Source organism: Solanum lycopersicum, chromosome 4, assembly GCF_036512215.1.
Source record: "Solanum lycopersicum chromosome 4, SLM_r2.1".
Classification (NCBI taxonomy): Eukaryota; Viridiplantae; Streptophyta; class Magnoliopsida; order Solanales; family Solanaceae; genus Solanum; species Solanum lycopersicum.
The window spans coordinates 35,171,649-35,190,308 of NC_090803.1; the positions used below are offsets into that span (position 1 = coordinate 35,171,649).

At 33.8% G+C, this 18,660-nt stretch overlaps 1 long non-coding RNA gene across 1 annotated transcript; it reads right to left on the reverse strand.

Annotated features, from left to right (window-relative positions):
• Window positions 1-11,872: 11,872 nt before the first annotated feature.
• LOC109120109 (uncharacterized) lies at window positions 11,873-15,853 on the reverse strand. Its single transcript, XR_002027561.3, has 3 exons — window positions 15,710-15,853; window positions 12,965-13,042; window positions 11,873-12,229 (listed from the first exon to the last, which is right to left on the reverse strand). It is a non-coding gene; the product is annotated as an uncharacterized lncRNA (long non-coding RNA).
• Between the last annotated feature and the right edge of the window lie 2,807 nt (window positions 15,854-18,660).

Consider the following 18,660-nt stretch of genomic DNA (forward strand, 5'->3'; position numbering starts at 1 on the left):
GAAGTATTGATAAACTATGTCTTTCAGGCCTTTCTTAGGAAACATGTTATTGTTTTCTTTTATGATATTCTTATCTACAGTAGAACTCTTAATGAGCATCTGAAACACTTAAGGTCAGTTTTTGAGGTTATGCAGCACTACCAGCTATTTGCTAAGCAATTTAAATGCTTCTTTGGAGTGAGAAGGATTGAATATCTAGGTCATTTCTTCACCCAAGAAGAGGTGTCTACAGGTCCCTTGAAGATTGTTGTTATAAGGGATCGGCCTACTCCAACTACCCTTACAAAGTTGAGGGGTTTTCTAGGATTAGCTGGATACTATAGAAGATTTCTCCAAGGATTTGGTACCATATCAGGACCATAGAATGATCTTCGGAAGAAGGACAAGTTCCAGTGAATGAGGAGGCTTTAGTGACACTAGCACAACTTAAGAACGCATTGACTAAGGGACCAGTGTTGGTATTACCTGACATGAATAAGTTGTTCATTATGGAAACTGATGCTACTGGGTTTGGGTTTGGGTTTGGGATTAGGTGTTGTACTAATGCAGGAGAGTCACCCTTGAAACACCCTTACATTGCTCATTCAGTAGGCTGCGGTTTTCATGGACACTGTGGTTAAATTGCATGGGTTTCCTGATGCAATCACTAGTGACAGAGATGCTGTCTTTCTCAGCAACTTTTGGCAAGAATTGTTCAACCTACAAGGGGTCCAACTGAACACTTCTTCAGCTCAGTCTGATGGCCAAACTGAGATGTTGAATAGGAGCTTGGAAACTTACTCAAGGTATTTTGAGGTGAAGAACCTAATACTTGGTTCTATTGCCTAGCTATGGCCAAGTATTGGTACAACACTTGATTTCATGGTGCTATTCAAACGACTCCCTATGAGGCACTTTATGGGAGGCCTCCTCCACTACACTTGCCATATCTTCCAGGTAAAAAAACTTTTGTTGAAGTTGAAGCTACATTACTTCATAGGGAAATGAAGTTGGAGATCTTGAAACACCATTTGAGGAGGGGCCCAATTGAGAATGAAACAACATGCTTATTCACATAGGAGTGACAAGGTTTTTGAGGTTGGTGAGTGGGTATATTACAAGATCCATCCCTACAAGTAGCGTACTATTTCTAGCCACTCTTTTCATAAGCTGGCAGCCAAGTATTATGGTCCATTTCAAATTTTGAAAAAGGCGGGACCAGTGTCTTACACTCTTTGCTTTCCTGATTTGGTCAAAATCTACCCCAATATGCATGTATCATTATTAAAGAGGTGCTTTGCATTGCCTGCTCATGTCTCAGAGGCGAATGGTCAAGAAGGGTGGCCAGGTTGTGGCACAAGTATTGGTCAAATAGGAAGGTTTGTCTGATGATGATGCTACTTGGGAATTCTATCAGGCATTGAAGGTCAGGTTCCCTGGTTTTGATCCTTGAGGACAAGGATATTTTTAAGAAAGGGAATTGTTACACTAATCAGCTAATCATATTTAGTATTTGTCATGTTAGCATATTCTGTTTTAACTAACAATTAGTTAGTTATAATTACTATTGATTACTATTCCATTGAACTACTGCTCATAGAGTTGGTTATTTGATCAGGAAATTATTTGAGAATTAGGCTGAATAAGTCACTACTATAGTTGTATATAAACACATCTCGTATGTACACTTCAGATCAATCAATATACAAATCATTTTTCTCTTCTCTAAATCTCTCTTCTTCTCTAATTCTTCTCTTCTCTTCTAATTTTTCTTAAGCTATTCTTCACCAGCTCATCTCAATTGAAGAATCTTCACTGATTCTTGCAATTGAGCTAACATAAGGTAGATCAAATTTGTAACACCTCAATAATTTGTAGGTCAAGACCCCAACTATTCTTCATTTATTTGTAGGGTTATATCAGATGATTCTTAAATTACCCATATGCATAAAAGGTAAATTCTTTAGTGTGAAAATTATTTTGGATATCAATTAAGGTCACTAAAAACTCCTAGCACAAAGTTGAGTTTAAAGTTTCTTTACCAATTAAGGTTAAATGTAAGATATTACTCGAGTCAACTTTAAACAATAATATCTCTTAGAACATAAAGAGTTTTGTGGCACATAACCTTTCAAATTAAAGGTATTTGAATCTTCTTTTCAAAACCCACTGGTTTCGCAACAATTTGAGTTTTGAGTAAATCATTATGATCATTTTAGTAACCTGATGAAGTGCATTGACGAATTAACCGAAGGGAAAACATTAAAAATGGTCGTTTTGTCTTTTTACATCTAAAAAATGTTAACAAAATTTCTTGACTAATTAAAGATCCAAAACAATCAGATTTTGGCTAAAGCTCCACTATTGTACTATTCTCCAGATTTCTGCTCCATAAACACAAAACAAGTGAAAATATGATCGCTAGACTCATTGTGCAAAGTGCTTAGGGGGGATATTGGAGACAGAGATATCCCCCACTTGATAAGTCTATCAGTAGTCAACAACTTATTTTGCACTTGTATACATAGTGTAAATCTTGCTCTCGGCCGACTGCATTTTTGTATATTAAGTTCCTCCATATTACTCAAGGTTCTGGTTTCAACAAATGCATGTATAGTTGTCTTGTTAGACTACGCCCGCTTGATTCATCCACCTGGAACTGATCAAATGTAGTTCTAGCTTCATTTAATTTTCGTATTATCCAACACGCTTGCGTAGGTACCCTTATTGTCTCAAGTTGTTGTTGCCTTTTAAAGTAATAGCTATAAACCACCTTAAGAGCATTTATGTTGTTATCACTAAAAAAATTCTCTTTCTCTCATGCTAATGACGTATGTTAGCTAAACCTACACTGGTGGTTTCAGCATGGAAAGAGGACGGGAAGAGGAAAAGGAAGACCAAGACGGGAAACTATTCTCACTTTGGGTAGCGCTAATGGGGTAAGAATAGAACCACAGGGGGAAAAGGTAGTAACCCCTATGGTTACTCCTGCTAGAGGAATGCTAACTAAGCCCTCACCGATTTATGCAACTGAAGGGGCTAACCAACTTCACTTGAGTATGAGAGAGGCTACAAGCAAGACAAACCCAATAATCATAATTGTGCAACAGGAAGGAGAGGTGCGTATTAATGAAACAGTAACTAGGGCTTCCCTGTTACAACCACAGAGAAAGGTAAAGATCCGGTTGAATTATGGGATAATATATTTGCTAAGAGTAGATCAATTACAAATGGTATGACTCTATCTTACATCACTCCTCAAGTAATTGATGGGAAATTAGTCATATAGTTATAGATAAAACAGAGGTAGAGTAGGGGACTACAAAATGGAAGTGTGCTCTTATAGTGTACTAGTTTTCGAAACGTGCATTGCACGTTTGCCTCATACAATTATTATAAAGTTGAATTATTATATAATGTTGAAATTAGAAATATTAGTTTTACCAATGTATATTTTATTCATTAAATAAAATTCATAATAATCGAATAGTACATTGACCATCAAGCACAAAATATGGAAAAATAATTATATATTATAGCATCTAATAATATGAATATATCTATATGACTTATTCTTAATAATCTCTCATTACGCTCCATATCAGTAAGTACACAAATATGTAGCTACTTAAAGAAACTATATTAGTAAGGAAAGATAAATGTAAATAAATATTATAAAAGTACATTTAAAAACAAATCTAAATATCATAAATTAGTAATTTCAGCACTAATAAAAATAGACTTATAACATTCATAATTTCATAGAAAAATAGACTTATAACGTTCATAATTTCATAGAAGATTATATTAAAGAAATATAATCGGTAAAGAATACAAAAGAATTAAACAGATAAGAATAAATACAACATTCATATCCTCCTTAAGACTTTTATTATAACAATATATATAGTAAAAGAAATACACAAGGAGTAAATTTTTTTTTCTCCCGTAACAAAAAAAATAATCTAAAATGGTTAAGAAAAAATTTATGATTCAAAATATCATTCTAATGAGGATCAACAAATATTAATATTTCAAAACAAAAAAAAAGTACCTGAAAATTTCCTAATGATTCACATCAACACGAGGCAAATGGTAAAGAAAAAATATTTTTTCATGATACATATATATATAGCTAAAGATTAATTGGATAAGATGAAAAATGTGAAGAGTTGTTTTAGTTAATTTTCAGAAGTTGAATGATCTTAGACATGGGGTAGAGGAAAGGTGATTATTTTTACTAATAATTCAATACATTTAATTATACTAACTACAGAGAGAGGATAACAAATTTAATCATTTAACCACATTAATTATAGAGAAAGAATAAATAACTTTTAATTATTTTTTTTCAAAAAGTAATTCCTAACAATTTCATATGAAATAATTTCTAACAATTTTTTATGACTTTACACCTTCGTAGTTTTAGTATAATATAATTATTACTTAGTATCTACATAATTAGAATTTAAACTATTGTGTCTAGATGCATGTATTAAAATATGATTATTTAATATTAAATTAATTATATATTAATATTTAATTTAGTTTTTCAAAAAAATAAGGGTAAAATGGTAATCCAACTTTTAAGTTAGGAGCTTCTACTTATAATAATACTAGTTCTCGGAACATGCATTGCACGTTTGTCCTCTAATTGGTATTAGAATAATTAATTTATATAGCTAAGTTAAAATCTAAAGTCCTTTCATATGTAAGTTTAACATAAAAATATAACTCTGCACAAAAAATAACATGAAAATCTTATGTTAGATGTTGGAGGTTTGATATTTTAAATATTTCATGAAAAATAAACGTTTTATTATATTAGAGGAATTAATATATTTTAATTGCAAAACATAAATTTTAATAATAAAAAAAGAAATTGTCTATAAAAAAGATATGTATAAAGAAAACCATTACAAAATGTTCAGGCGGTATACCATCAAATTTATAGAAAAATCTACGATTTCAAACAAAAAAAGAGAAGTAAATAAAGACATGACATCCATAATAAAAGACATCACATTAAAACATAGACAAAAATACTTTCATACTAATTGAATTACATTTTGTTAGAAGTCGACATACTTTAGACAGTACATATCACATGTATAAAAAACTATAATCATATGATAATAATAAAAAAGATAAACAAAAAAGAAAACATAAATATGTTAAGAATAAAGATGCACTATATTGCTTGAACTATATATTAAAGGATCTTTATATGAATATATATATATATATATATATTAAATATGAACTCTAAAACAATATTTTCAAGGTATCATTTAATTGTTTTTTTTACTATATATTATTTTTTTTAATTATAACTTTTATACTTATTTTGTACCTCTATGTAACAGTTAAGTACATGATCTTTTAAAACATTTGAGATAAGATATAAAAAGGAAAAAGTACAAATATGTTATTTTAAAAAGATAAATGATTATCAAAGAATGAAGAAGACAATTATTATTCTTTGAGATTTAACATATTTACTCTCAAAATAATTAATAATAAATACAAAATGAGATTAACTTTACTATATATTCTAAAGATAGAAGAAAGGATGAACACAAAAAACAGTAATCAATTACAAAGTTATATTTAAAAACTCAAAATGATGGAGATATGAAAAATAAAAATTCACTTACAACTTCAAAAATTGTAGTAAAAAGAAGATGAATATGCATTAAATTTTAAAGAATACGAATAAATCAAGTAGTAAAAATTCTTATAAAAAAACTGGTAATGAAAATTTTACAACTGGTGTAGTACCTATTCTAGAATGCAAGATGAGAAGGAATATAAATAATACGGTGTGAGTGTGTTTAATAGACTTTTCATTGTCTCCACTTATGTTACAAATTAAAATTGAAAGGTTATTAAACTCTTCATTACCTACATTTAATTAGTACATGAATATATGATACATTAAGATCTTATTTGATGCATGAATTTAAATATATTATAACTATTACTTAATGTTCAATTGATTAAATAGATATTAATCTCTTTGGCAGGTTTGGTCGAAACTAGAGTAAAATCTCATAGAGAAAATATGATTAGTAATAACATAACATCTAAGTGGGGCTTTCGACACAATTATCAAAATGCTAATAATAGCAGAATATGGCTTCTTTGGGATACTTGCAAGCTTAGGGTTATTACGATCCAAGCAGAGGCCCAACTGATTCATTGTCACATTGAGGGTATAGGTACAAATGGGAATTGTTACATAATTGTGGAGTATGGTTACAACACTAGCGATAAGAAGAAAGAACTCTGGACTAACCTCAGAGACTTGGCTATAGGATTGACAACCCCTTGGATTATTTGTGGACATTCCAATGCTCTTTTGTACCCAGAAGATAGGCATCATGGTAATCCAGTTCAGCCTGCAAAAATTGTAGATTTCTCCAATTGTTTACATGATTTGTCTCTTAATGTGTTGATTTGGAAAGGTGATTACTACACTTGGACAAACAAGCAGAAGGGCTCAAATAGAATCTGCAGTAGAATTGACAGGTCACTTGGAAATTTTGATTGGATGATACAGTAAGGTCATGTAGTTCTCATTTATGGCTTGCCAAACATATCAGACCATGCTCCTATGATGCATAGCATGACTAATCAAGCAAGTACTAATACTCATTTTAGATTCTTCAATGTATGGGCTAAAAACTCCTCCCTTCTGTAGTTGGTGGAGAAAGAATGGAAAAAGAGGAAAGCTACAGTGCAGATGAAGAATCTATAGATACACTTGAAGAGCCTCAAACAAAAAATTGCAAAGCTTAATCAAGAGGAGTTCAAAGCAGTTACTTAGAGATTGAGCAAGGAAAGAACTGAGGTAGTTTATATAGAAGAGCAAACGGTACTACAATGCACTAATGGATTACAGAACCAAGACAAAAACATTCTTGAGTACATCGAAAAGTGGTCAGGAAATGAAAAGAGCATATTGAAGCAGAAATCCAGGGTAAAATAGATCACACTTGGAGATATGAATTCAAACTATTTCTCATCTGTCATTAAGGAGAGGATTCTTAGAAAGCAAATGACTAATCTTAGATCCTTAAATGGTATTAAGCTACTTGAGCAGACATCAAGCAAGAAGTGGTACAATTTTACCAAAGTCTAATTGGATCATCCACGGTCAATCTTCTAGAAGTTAATAAGACTGTCATGAGAGCAGGGCCTACCTTTTTGCATCAACGAAGGATAGAACTATGTGCCACTGTAACAAAGCTTGAAATCGCCAATTCTTTGAAGGCAATTGGAGAATACAAGGCCCTTGGTATTGACGGCTACAATGTGTTTTGTAAAGAAAGCTTGGCACATTATTAAAGATGCTGTTATTTATGTTGTACAATATTTTTTTATCATAGGGAAGATATATTGGAACATTAATTGTACTGTGGTTAATGTTATGCCTAAAGTTTCCAACCCAATGGACATCAAAGTGTCTAGACCAATAGCCCTGCACTGTATTGTATAAAATTATTGGGAAAATCTTGGCTACTAGATTACAAAAAGTTATCTCTACCATAATCAATCCCACTCAGGAGGTTTTGTTCCTGGTTAAAGAATTGGAGAAAATATCATCATAGCCCATGAGCTTGTAAAGTCTTATACTAGGAAACATGTATCACCTAGGTTCATGATCAAAATTGATCTACAAAAGACATATGATAGTATGTAACGAATATATCTGGAGCAGGTGATGCAAAAGTTGAATTTTCCCAATCAATTCATCTCTTGGACTATGGAATGTGTTGAAAACTGTTAGTTACTCCATACTTGTAAATGGGGAACAAACAGAAGCATTTCCAGCAGCAAAAGGTTTAAGACAGGGCGACCCAATGTACCTATTCCTTTTCGCGATCGCTATGTAGTACCTTAGTATATGTCTCATCACTCTTATAGGAGTAAAGCAATTTAAATTCCATCATAGATGTGCTAAACTCCAAATCACTCATCAATGCTTTGTGGATGATCTACGCATGTTTTCTGGAGGTGATAACACTTCTGTCCAAGCTATGATGGAATGTTTTCGACTATTCTCAAGGGCTTCAGGTCTTCAAGCACAAATCGGGGAAAGCTGCATATATTTTGGAGGGGTAACTTCACAATAAAAGTAACAAATTATGCATAGTACTGGTTTCACCAGTGGAGATCTCCTATTCAAAGACCTCGGAGTCCCTCTATCCACCATGAAGATTTCTTTAATCCAATGGTTCCCGCTGATCACAAAGATGATAACTAGAATTTCATCATGGACTTCAAAGAAACTCTCCTATGCTTGCAGAACACAACTTGTCCAATCTGTGCTATTTGGCATCCAAGCATACTGGTCTCAACTATTTTCCTTCCTACTAAGGTAATAAAATTAATTGACTGCTATTGTAGAACTTACCTATGATCTGCAAGTAATAGTATCACCAAGAATGCATTGGTAGCATGGAATAAGTTTTTAATCCTTTCTATTTTGGAGGGATAAAATTGACTAATGTCAATGTATGGAATACAATAGCAATTTCTAAAACTCATTGGGCATTGGCAAAAACAGAGGACAAGCTCTGGCTAAGGTGGGTTCATAGTTATTATATAAAAGGGCAACAACTTGAGACAATAAGGGTACCTACACAAGCGTGTTGGATGATACGAAAAAATAATTGAAGCTAGAACTACATTTGATCGACTCCAGGTGGATGAATCAAGCAGGCGTAGTCTAATAAGGCAACTACACATGCATCTGATGAACCCAAAACACATAGTAATATGGAGGAACTTAATGTACAAAAATACGAGGCCAAGAGCAAGATTTACAATGTGGTTACAAGTGCAGAATAAGTTGTTGACTACTAATATCTATTCAAGTGGGGGGTATCCCTGTCTCCAATATTCCCCCTATTCAATTTGCACAATGAGTGTTGGTATGATATTTTCACTTTTTGTGTTTATGTAGCAGCAGCAAATCCAAGCTAAGCCAATTCAATCCCTGTCACGGGAACAACATCGTACAGAAGTGCTAAAGTGTGTGAAGGGAAAGACACAAGCAACTCAAATCTTCAAATTTGGTGTACACAGAGAGTGTGTTTGTTTGATTGGAACAAAAGTTTCGGAAAATGTTTTCCAAATCAACTCATTTTCTTCAAAATTAAGGAAAATGACTTCCCTTAAAAAATGAAGGAAAATATTTTCCATAACTCTCATCCAATTTCAAATTACTTTTTTTAGGGAAAAACATCGATTTAAATAAATATTTTCAATTTCAAAATTTTATTTTTTCACCTACTGCTTGTCCCTACTGCCACCGGCCAGCCCCCCCAACCCCAACCCCTCCCCAAAAAATTAATTTTGCTTTTTAAAAATATTTTCAACTTCAAATTTTTATTTTTAAAACTCCTACCCCTCCCCCCCTCCCGGCCAGCCCCCACCCACCCCGATCCCCCAAAAAATTAATTTTGTTTTTTTAAAAATACTATCAACTTCAATTTTTTATTTTTTCACTCCTATCCCCTACCCTCCCCCTCTCCCCGCCCCCACCCCACCCCCCACCACCACCCAAAAAAATAATAATTTTGATTTTGAAAATAATTTTCAATGTCATAAATTATTTTTTACTCTAGTAAAAATAAAAAATGTCTCTAAAAAATATTTTTCATTTATAAATCGAAAACTAAAAGTCATTTCCAGAAAATATTTTCTACTCACCAACCAAACCTGAGAAAATAAGTTCAAAATCTACTTGTTTTCCGGGAAAACATTTTCTAGGAAAACATTTTCCATGGAAAATATTTTCCTCCATACCAAACACACCTAGAGTTTGTACACTGTTTCTTGATAGAGAGAAATCTGAAAATTTTGGAAAAAAGATTTGAGAGTCAAATGCCATTGCTAGCGAGATAGCTTTTGTTTGTAGTGTTCGAGCCCCATCTAGGATTAATCCTCTCATGTCTGCTTTCAGATTTAGTTGTTAGTAAGTAGGATCTCTTTGATGTATTGGATAGCTAACTGTGTTTAGTGTAGTTAGATATCGATATTGTAATTGTTTTACATTGGTGATTAATAAAACCGTTAGTTACAAAAAAGACAATCCGATTTTCACCTCTTAATCCATAATTCTCTTCTCTATGAGTATTGAGTTTTCTATATTGTTATTGTGATCCTTTGTAAAGACCCTCATAATGAAGTAGGTTGAAATAGAGTTTCATTAGTGTTTAATGAGTTAATAGTGTGTTCAAATAACTAATTTTTATGGTTGAAGTCAGTTTAGTATGTTTGGGGGTTCAAATGTCAAGGGACGACCAAGACGTTCGATGACTAGATGTCTATGTGCTTATGTGAGTTCTTGTGTGCGTTGACATGTTTGAAGTCCAAATTGATGTAGGAGGAACCTAAGACCTATATTACCATGTTTAGCGGTTTAAATCAAGGGTACGACTCCACCTTAGGACCCACAAGGGACCCTAGAAGAGGACCCGAGACACGGCAACAAAACTGCCAAAGCTGTCCAATCAATGCCCCTCACCTACGGACAGAAGGATGAACAATGCTCTGTCGTTTGGGGGAGTATCCCCACAGTTAGTGGTGGGATATTAGCCCCCATGAATCCTGTCTCTGACCCAATCGATGCCCCAGCAGGATGGTCCGTTGATAAAACGACCCCAATAGCTAGGGGCCGTCGTTTGGAACCTGCAAAAGCTGTCAAAAAAAAGGCCAAGCTTGGGGTATTTTTGTAAATTTACCCTTTAGGGTCTTTACAGTATTTTAAGTCGATTTATACTCCTAGACCTAGGTTAGAGTTCATTTTCAAAAATAAAAAATCCATCCCTCAAGAAAGAACTCTCTCAAACTCCATAGAAGCTTAAACTCAAGGAAGGGATATAAGTAAAGGTCTTGGAAGTTTTTTTTACAAAGATTAGTGGGTTTATTCATATAGAGGTATGGTAGTTCATCCTTTAACCTTATTTTATTCAAGGAGACATTCCAAAGAGATTTCAAAATGGGTTTTCAAACTCCAACTTCTTCTATCTTTTACTCTAAGCATGGGTCTTTGCATGAAAATATTTTAATGATTGAAATGTGTTGTTTTTAGTTTTAGTTGATGATTTTAATGTCAAAACCAAAATAACTCATGCTCATGCATATTTCAAACTTTTAGCTTATGAAATGGGTTTAGTGTATATATCTAGATAATGTTAGAGTTATATTTTTTTATGTTATATTATGATTAGCTACTTCCTTAAATTCTATTTTATGATGAATTATTGGAGAAATTGAGAAAAGGTATCAAAGGCTTGGATGAGTGGTAAGTTGGTTATATTGTTTATTTCTTATTGTGTAATGCTCTTGAGTGGTATGGTCAACCTTTTGTGGCGGTGTATATATATATATATATATATATATATATATATATATATATATATATATATATATATATATATATATATATATATATATATATATATATATATATATATGTATGTATGTATGTATGAATAATTTTATTATGGTTATAGCCATAAATGCATAGCATGTGAAGTGAGAAGTGATGATTTTTAAAAATATCCATGTGGTGCTCTTGTGAAGTTGTTAATGTGCGACTTGAAGATATCATGTCTAAATGAAGTATATGTATAAATGAAGCATGATCGTGTGTGAAGCACGATAGTGTGTGGATTATGATGAATGAAGGTGTAAGCATGTTTAGGAGTCAATGTGTCAAATCCGGGGAGCACCCCTTGGACATAACCGACGTTATAATCCTCATCGAGCATTGAGACTAGCCTCTTAGCTTACATCATTACTTTCATAGGTTAAAAACGCGAAAAATTTAAAATGTTTCTTCTATCTATCATGAGGTTTACATAGAGCTCTCACATACACATAATATATATATATATTTATGTCGAGTACACATAGACCCTTCGTATAAGAAGATTGCAAGTCTTCTACTTTTATTGGACATATACATATATAGAATATAATATTGTCTTAAAACCGGATGTCTCATATCATAACCATCTAAAAAAAGAGTGTGACAACTGGTCATATCCCATACATCAATACCATAAAAGCCACTTAGAGGCTATACAATCTTTAGTACTCAAATGAAAGGAAATGAACATATTGTCTTTAAGACTAATCAAAGCTAAAATATGGCATTGTCCTCGAAGTAGTGACGACCTACCCAACTTGGAGAATGAGAATCCAAGTCTTTCTTCAAAAGTCATCACAAGCCCTTCAACGACAGGAACCAAAAATATTGGGGAAAACGGAGAAAATGGGATTAGCACATCACTTGTACTAAGTATGAGACCATATGCGCACACAACATAAAATCATGTTAAAAAGGGACATTTAATTAAAGTATGGAATTTACTTTGAAAAACCTTATGCACATTCAAGAAACCATACTAATAAATAAGATGTATTATTAAGTCAATACCATGTATATCACAAGACCAACAATACTAAGTCTAGTCAAGTCAACATGCATATCAAAATAATAGAACACATAATCAAGTAAACCCTATCATCAAGTCATATCATCAACAAGCATGTATAAGAGTTCATAACATCACAACCAAAGCAATACTTGTCATGTTTGAAATCTAGACCCCAGACGAGACTGGCGTCGTTGACCTCTCAGAGGTTGCAAACAAGCCTACATACGTCATCATTACTTCATGTAGGTTAATTTTAGCAGAAAATTTAAAATTTTTGTTATTTAACATTCATGTATGTCATTCTACTTAAACTCATAAAATGTTCACAATCAATCATCTAATATTAAGATCATCAAATGAAAGAAATAGTTCCATACTACATTAAGTGTATACTTGCCAAAATGGCACCAATACAATGTCTGAAATAAGATGAGAAAGAAACGCTAGTGGAACATCCTCCACTAGCTCATGCCTACATCTAAGCTAGAATATAAAAGATAGGCATTCTCAAAAGTAAGAGGTCCTACCAAGTCCGGATGAATTCTCCACATCTGGATAACTTCAGCATAGTCTCGTAATGCTCTAGCGTTCACCTGCACCTGCACCTAAAAGTAAGGAGTTGTATGGGAAAAGTACACACATATACTAAGTATGGGTATATGAAAGCACACACCAAGGACATGCATGAGTAAGAATAGCTCTTTCCTAACAACATGGTTTATGGAAAGTCAAGTCAGTGTACTTGCCACATTTGGATTAGGAAAGACATGACGTGAGAGTAACATACATCATCATACTTATCATACTGCACACAACACATATCATACACATAGCAAATATCGTTTTGCATATAGAACATAACATCCTTCATATCATTTATTCATATACCATAAGACCTTGTAAACATGGACTTGACATTAAGACTTCCCAAAATAAGGGCTCAACATATGGGCCATTAACTAGGGATCCTTCTTTAGAAAACACAGAGTCTGCTTCATTTATTCATACGTACTTCACTTTATTTCGTTCATAGGCTAGTGTGAACACCAGCTATACCTAGGATGTAGTTTAAGACTTTTATTGGGTTCGCTATGCAATGATAAAGAATGACCTAGTGTCATTACTTAGGTCTATCTCAACTCTTGATTATCCTATCCTAACATCTTTGGTATCATTCATTTCATTATGTGCATCATTTGAGGCTGACCTCATCATTCATTGGGAACTTTAACTTTAACCGACATAAATCATGTGAGCATGATGAAATCCAGTGTATCCCCCACACCGAAAAGAGGTGGAATCACCTGTTAAAGTGACCCAAAACTTTCTAGCATACATGGGAATTAAACCCCGCCAGATCCTTATATTGGCAGTATAGGTTCCAAGACTAGGAGATATAAAGAGATCCATACCCGGCATGACGGAGAGTCTCATCTCATGAGAGTTACGTGAACCTCCTCCCTTCCCGAAAGAAGGCATCACCGCTCATATCTAGCCTGTCGGTGCTCAGTATAAAGTTCCATTACATTCAACTCATACGTCATGGAAGATGGCTTCTAGTATGAGGACATCATAGCTTAATATATGATTTCTCATCTCATAATTAGTATTAAGTATACATTATCCTCAATACTTTCATTAGAGTGTTCTTTGAGCTTGGTCTCTTCATTAACTTTACACTCTCATAGGTGAGTATGTTTTGGTAACATTTACTTACGATCATTTGAGATTGCTCTCATCTTTCATAGTATCCTCTTATCATAATGTCACCACATTCATTAACATTAGCACATTTTCTCTTCATAATTACTCATCCCTTTTTACGTTAATGTTCATTTCGTCATATGCCAATGCACTTAGCTAGTTGTGTGTTTTACACTCTTACTTAACCCTTCTTGGGTTACATCATTTTATCACATACATCATAGGCTCACTTACTTTTAAACGTATGTTAGACTTATGAGTCCAGACATACAAGCCATGAGGGTTCATTCATAGTTTGTTTAAGCGATTCATGTTTACCCAATATTATGTGGTACAAGACTTATGCATCTTGTAGATATGCCAAGATATTGATTCGATCTTTAGAGGCAACATTCATTAAATATTTACTTACTTATGACACATGTGTCAACACGGAATTCGGGCAAGGGAACCCGATTTCGAATCCCTTGGACAACACTTACATTTTGTATTCATTTTAGTTTGATCCACTCGGCTTGAGGACCCAAGGTCGAGCCCCAACGCCTTCTCTTCATTTTCCCTTAATTTATTTATTTTTCATTGGTTTAGGACCAAGAGGATGTGGGATCGAACCCCCACAACCTCATTTTATTTATTCTCTTTTTCCTTAAACCATTTTCATTTGAAAGAGAGGGTGTGGGATTGAACCCCCACAACCCCACTTTATTTTTCTACTTAATTTCCTTTATTCAGCCGAGATGTTGTGGGTTCGATACCCATATGCATCAACTTTTATTTTTCTTTTAAATTCTTCCTTAAGTCTGACTGAGAGGTTTTGGGTCCAAACCCCACACCTCTCATTTTTATTTTTCATTATCTTTTTCATGTTTTCGTCTAGGCACACGAGTTCGAATCCCACATGCCACATTCTTTTTTCTATCACTTTATTTCTATGATTTAACATGGTGAAGTTACGGGTTCGATTCTCAGTGACCTCACTAAATCTTAATTCATTTTACATAGCATGATACACCACTTAGCTTGACTGAAACTCATCAACAAGATGTTGGATTTTTTTTACGTTTTCAGCTCATTTTCAGCAGCGTTTACATGTTAGTTTTTAGGGTAATTCATGGATCATTTAATACATCTTTAGGTGCATTTTCATGGATTCATTTAGCTTATAATTTCCATTCACATCAGCCACATTATACTTCATATGAACATCACGATTTATACAAGTTTGTGCATGTAAAAATACAACCATAACATGTCATTTTTGAACTTCAAATGAAGAGTATATGTCATGGCTACACATTGCACACACATAAAAACATAATTTCGGACAACATGCTTAACATTAACATAACTCCGAACATACATACATGAACGTAATCAACATAAAAACACATTACATCCCTAATTTCTACCAACAGACATACCCAACCTACAAATCGATGGGAGCTAGTGACAGGGACATGCAACGGGTAACAACCCTAGTTTTTGAAATAGATTCATCTGAGTCCTAAGGGTCTCTTGGGAAAGGGACAAAGATTAAGAAAACCCATAACTTATTTTGATGTTCAAACCTTGGAATTTCTGCCCAAAGACCCTCCACCAATTCACGTCCACCAACAAATCTCAGACCTTACCCGACTAGAAATTTCGTTAACTTTTCAATAATTAGATTAGCTTGTTCCTTTGTATTTTTTTAAGTTCTTCATGTGTGAAGAACTTTTGTTTTGTTTTATGTTTTGTAAAGAGAGAAAACGTGAAGTTGAGAGAAGTGTGAGGTAGAGTCCCCTAAGAAACAGGACTTGTTGGCAAGACTTAGTAAAATTAATTAATAATTAATAATAAATAATAAATAAATAAAATCTGATTTTCCCTTTTTTTTAAAATTCATACATTAATTATTAATTTATTAGATTAATCTACCAATTTAAATAAAGCAAATTAAATTATTGCTCCCACCTAGGTTCGAATCCGGATGGAGCAAGATTTTGCTTAAAGGGCAATTTCGGCCCTCTCTACCCAAAATGCCCCTCCACCTTATTGATTAAATAAATAATTACATATTTAGGGTAATTATGATACTACCCTTATCCTGGAAAAAGATCATTTCACCCCTAGACCCTCCAAACTTAAGGTTTTCCTTTGTTAAGTCCGGTAAAGACTCATCCGAGTAAATCTTCATATTCGGGAGCCCTACATGGCTGGACCCAACCTTTCCTAGCTCCACTAACTTCCCAAGTTATATGGCTTGGAATTTGAAAGGGTTTAGAGGTATAGTTCTATTTGCATCAATTTATGTGAACCCGGTCTAATCTTAGGCATTCTAGACACATTAAGCATTACTTAGCATATCCATTTTTAGGGTTGTTACGACACCACTACTCATGACCCTCATTAAGTACACAAGTACAATGACTAAGAAAATCCCCATAACCTTACTCAATCAAGTAAACACAACAAGAACCATAAAGAATGTCCAACTTCACATAACATACCATTAAGAGTACATATCATCATACTTTAACAATAGAGACCAAACACATGTACATAAGGGAAACCAATCATCATATAGTATCATCAACAAGTAAGATCATCATACATATAACATTTACATTTAAAAACATTTACATATATAAGAACGTTCTTCTAAGATTTCCCTCAAGGCTAACTAGTGCAATCTATAGGTAAAGTCCCATACCCCTACCTAGACTAAGCTAAACCCCTTAGGTTATCCTAGTTAGAGATCATTCCTTTAGTTCATTTTACCTATTGGGAACGTCTTGCCTTAACCGACATAGGCCACATGAGCTAATTTGGAATCTCATTTCATGAAACTCTTCACCGAAGGAAGGCGGATTACTTGCCAAAGTAGTACCAAAACATGAACATAACATCTAGGTGGATCCACTAGCTAATATTCCTACGGAGGCAACATAGTTCAAGAACTAGGAGATATAGTTGGGACCCTCTTTATGATACATTCATTATAGTCTCCAATATCATGAGTACATTAGTGATCCCACTTTCCCTATGCCGGAAGGGACACTCCCCACTTTAGTTCACTCGGTGCTAAGCTAGAGTCCCTTTTGAAATGTCTTGAATACATTTATTAATCATCATATCTTATGTAGGTCATAGGGTCTATACCTTATATAATCATCATCATCATAGCTCAATAAGAATTGCATGAGTGTTTTCCTTCCATTACAATTCATACATGTGAAGTTAGAACATTTATATAGTCACATCATAATAAGGCACATTGGTATGTTATCACCATCCTTATAACATTTACATCTTAGCCAACAAATCAAAATCCATGGTTCAAGACATTTAAATTAACTATCATACCAACCCTATGTCACGACCGGAGTCTAGAGCCCAAACGAGACCGACGTCGTTGACCTCTCAGTGGTCGTAGACAAGCCTACTTACCTCATTCTTACTTCGTCTAGGTTAATTTAGCGGAAAATTTGAAACTTTTTGTTTCTTAAAATACATACTAATCATTCTATTAGATTCATAATTTTCCACCATGAACCATATAACATTAAGATCATCAAATGAAAGAAATAGTTTAATATAGAATTAAATATATACTTGCCAAAATGGCACCAATATAATGTCTGAAGAAAAGCGGAAAGAAACGCTAGTGGAACATACTCCACTACCTCAATCCTATTACTAAGCTAGAATATGATGGTCAAGCATCCTCGAAAGCATGAGAGCCTACCAACTCCGGATGAATGCACCAAGTCTGGATAGTTTCAGCGTCAACTTGTAGCTCTAGCGTCCACTTGTGCCACCACCTAAAATTGTAGAGTTGTATGGGATTAGTACACAATTGTACTAAGTATGGGTATATTCAAGCACACACCAAGGACATGCATGATTAAGAACAGCTCTTTTCTAACAACATTATTATTGAAAGTCAAATTAGTGGACTTGCCGAATTGGGATTAGGAAAGTTAGTGAGCTTTCAAAATATGGATTAGGAAAGTGAGTGAACTTTATTAATTCGGATTATCAAAGTCATGCCATGAGAGTAACATGCATCATCATACATATCATATTGCACACAACAAATAACATCATAAACATAACACATAACATTTTTCATATCATTCGTTCATATGCCATGAGACCTTGGAATCATGGACATGACATAAAGATTTCCCAAAAATGAGGGCTCAACATATAGGACCTCAACCAGGGAGCATTCTTTAGCAGACACATAGTCTGCTTCATTCATTCATACGTACTTCATTTCATTTCATTCATAGGCTAGTGTAAACACTAGCTATACCTAGGATGTAGTTTAAGACTTTCATCGGGTTCGCTGTGCAATGATCAAGAATGATCTTGTGTCATTACTTAAGTCTATATCACCTCTTTATAATCCTATCCTAACACCTTTTGTATCATTCATTTCATTATGTGCATCATTTGAGGCTGGCCTCATTCATTCATGGGGAACTTTAACTTTAACTGACATAGATCGTGTGAGCATCATGACATCCAGTAT